The sequence below is a fragment of the Quercus suber genome, unplaced genomic scaffold (genome assembly GCF_002906115.3).
Source record: "Quercus suber isolate HL8 unplaced genomic scaffold, Cork oak 2.0 scaffold_3B, whole genome shotgun sequence".
Taxonomy (NCBI): domain Eukaryota; kingdom Viridiplantae; phylum Streptophyta; class Magnoliopsida; order Fagales; family Fagaceae; genus Quercus; species Quercus suber.
Window position 1 is genome coordinate 1003137 of NW_027071805.1, and position 3596 is coordinate 1006732.

General features: G+C 32.7%; 1 long non-coding RNA gene across 1 annotated transcript; it reads left to right on the top strand.

The window, feature by feature from the left end:
- The first annotated feature begins 1881 nt into the window (after positions 1 to 1881).
- On the top strand, positions 1882 to 2872 carry LOC111986996 (uncharacterized). The gene is made up of 3 exons (XR_002880239.2): positions 1882 to 1951; positions 2060 to 2131; positions 2756 to 2872. It is a non-coding gene; the product is annotated as an uncharacterized LOC111986996 (long non-coding RNA).
- Positions 2873 to 3596: the final 724 nt, after the last annotated feature.

A 3596-nucleotide genomic window follows, 5' to 3' on the forward strand; every position in this document is an offset into this window, starting at 1 on the left:
CTACGAAAATTTCAATCACCAATAGAGATTGAATATTCAAAAGCGTGAATGGATCTTTTGGATAAACATTGTCACCAAGATTCATCTTTCTGTGTAATATTTCCATTTAGTTTTGATTCCCTTAATTGATATAGTGATGGGTTTGTGTGTATGCGCATACATTGAGTCAATATTAACATTTTTTGAAATCCTTTGGTCCTTGCTTGATGATTGACTTCTCTTGCAGATATCAATCTTGCACGAAGATGGCTTTCAACCTATTTGGTGGGACCTTACTGAAAATAATATTTAGCACATGGGAAGAATATCTAATGTCAACCTTGTGAATTCTTAAACCTATTAATTAGTCTCTTTTATGGCAAACACCTCTCTCTTAGTAGCTTCATGGCTGCCAATTTAGTTTCATATTACTCTATTTTGGCATATAGTTGTGCTACTTTTGAACATTTTTTTACTTAAGTTTGATTGTTGTGCCAAATGTCTCTAAAGTTTTATTTACTTAAGAACTAATTAATTGTATGGGCTTAATTACCCTTTAATTACCCTTTCAATATACACATGACTACAACTATAACTTGTATACTATATCAATCTATTGTGGTTCAACTCGCTTTCTTTTATACATATATATATATATATATATATATATACTGTTTAGTTTTGTTAATAAAATTTTATGGTTAATAATATGAATTTAGACTTAACTGAGTCTTTTAAATATGAATAAACTTATGATTAATAATATATCCATTCCCATGCGGTAGCATGAGTTACATACTAGTTTGTATGTATTGGTGTGTTTTTATATCATATGATTCAAGGACTGAAAATTTACTTCTTTATATCATGTCTTGCATTTGCATAAATGTTGCAAGTATAATTAGAGTCGAAATGTATGCTATTGGTATTTTGCTTATATTGAGCCTATTTTGGGTATTGATTAATTTGCTTACAAAGATAATTCTTTATTCAGTTATTATTATTATGATTATTATTCTAGAGATCAAGCATAAAACGACATAAAGTCATAAGCAACCAAACCCCTCAATTATTATGACTCCTTTCTGGTGTCTAGCTAGTACGTCCTTATACATCATAAAAAATTAATTCTATCAAACATGTTTAATTATAGAGATAGGCATACCATATAACGGTCGTGTTATTAATTCCTTTATATTTTCTAATGAGATAATGAGAATTACTGGCTATATTGTTTATGCACCCAAATCATAGCAATTAGATCAATTACTGTTTGTCAATGATTTCGAGTATAGTGTATGCTTCTTGCATAGTTGATGTATAAAACTCTGAAATGTTTGATTCAATCAATAGCTACCCCCATGAATCTATTCTATTATTCCAGTAGGTAAAGAATAGGAGGGTTGCTTCTTTGCTGATAGTAAATGTCTAAGAACAAATTGGACGTCAAAAATTATGCTTTATACATGGTGCAGAGGTTTCTAACAAAAGTACAGTGTTTCAGTATGTAAAGCATGCAATGCAGATCTTGATGGTGAAGACAATCTTCCCAAATCATTTAAGAATGTCATCGCCTACTAATATTGCCTTCTTTTCATTCTGCTATTCTTATCTTACAATATCAAGTCTCCTTTATGTCATTTCTATCCATGGTCTAATTCATCAGAACCCATATAATTATCAATCCAAATAGTTTACATGGTTTTTGACTAGGGTAGACAATGTTGATCCATGTAACCCTAGCTAAAGGAGAATGCTACCCCATCATTTTTTTTATACACACCTCAGCATTTATTTAGTAAAAGAAGAGGTATCAGTTGCCGAATTAAATCTATCATCTCTGAAATACATTTTTCTTATTTAAAAAGGAGAGTGCTACCCAAGCTTTTAATGGACAAATATCTCAGTGATTTAATGCTTGGGAAATGCATTGAGGAGAAGAAGAAAGATTACAGTTTCAACAATCAAGCAGGTATAAACTGTCGTTCAATGAAAGATTTGCATTGCAATATGACAAAAATCTTCTCAAGATTCATTCTAGAAGTTTAGTACAATGATATGAATAACTCTTCTTTAACAGAGAGGGTTTTCATGGGATCGAACATGGCAAATGATCTCAGCTTACAATGATGATTGGGATGCTTATACAAAGGTGTGTTGTCAACTTATTGTAGTCTTATTTGTTAGTTTCAATTATTAGTGGCTAACAGTTTCTATATGTTGAAATATCCAGAAACCAAATTATAATGATTTTTGCTTGATTTATGGAAATCCAGCTTCTAATAAGGGTGTACCAAGCAGGTTAAGACATTTGTTGTAATGGTGTAGGGTAGATTTTGACAAGTTTATAAGCAGTCTGCAACCTTGTTTATTTTTTTCCCTCTTCAAATCTTTGGACTGTAGTCAGTGCGCAATTAGTTTTAGGTGTTCAATGTGTCTAAAAATATGTGTGCTACTTCATTTTGTATTGATGACAATAGAATTTTCTCAAGCGTGAGGAGATTTGTAAGTATATGAGTTATATGTTGAAAAGTATCATCTTTACAAGCGTGTGGAGATTTTTAAGATGTATAACAATGGTTAAGCTTGCTTTATACTAGAGGATAATGTCTCAATAACCTCTTAACTTGGAAATTTCATTGAGAGGACAAAATCTGCTGAAAAAATTGACCTAGTAAGCATCTAAATATTTGTCACCACCTTACATGTAAGAAAAAAAAATGCTCAATGGTCTGTGTGATTATCTGCCTATTGACTGTAACTACTCATTTTATAGCTTCAAAATGATGCACAATCTCATTCAGGAGAATTGGATGTGAAGTTCCAATGAGCTAAAGATATTTGAGAGACAATGCTGAGTTCCAAGTACTCCATAAGGGACCAGTTGTCTAACATGGTTAGTGTCATCCTTGATTTTTGTTTCTTCAATCCGAAATATTTTTCAAAGTGCAAATGCAGTTGTCTAAATATGTTCTATCATCTTCCCTTCAAGACGAGACCTCAAACAGGCCTTTATCCCAAGAAACCAATGTGGTGTAGTTTATGATATGCATAGGGTACTGTGGAATGATTTGGCCTCAATTTGTTTTTATTTGATTAGATTTCACTATATAGGCTGTGTGGTGAAAAAAAGTGGCCAAATTACTTGAGATGTAAAGTAATCAACTTTTCGCGTGCGCCTGTGTGTGTGTTCTTGGGGCGTTTCAGTCACCCAACTATGGCCCAAGAATTTACTTCAAATTAATGATATTAATTCACCAAACGGCATCCCTTCTAACATGCTCTCCGATCTGTGGTCTCCTTGCACATCGTTGGGGGGAGAGGGGTGGGGGAAGAGAGAGAGAGTGATCAAGGATTGTTGTTGTGAGGTATTATGAGTGGATTGAATGGGCAGTTATAATTTGGTGACTGACTGGTTCAACATAGTCAATATTTGATATGATAGATAATGAATTCTGAAATATGTATGCTGATACCGTAATAAACCTTTCCAAAAAGCCCATGACAAAAACTTGTTCCCACATGGAAAGTAGTAGATAAATGTGTGTATTATATTAGAAACTAAGAACTCACTCATAGAAGCTATAAAGACGAAGAGAAGGAATTAACCATTGATG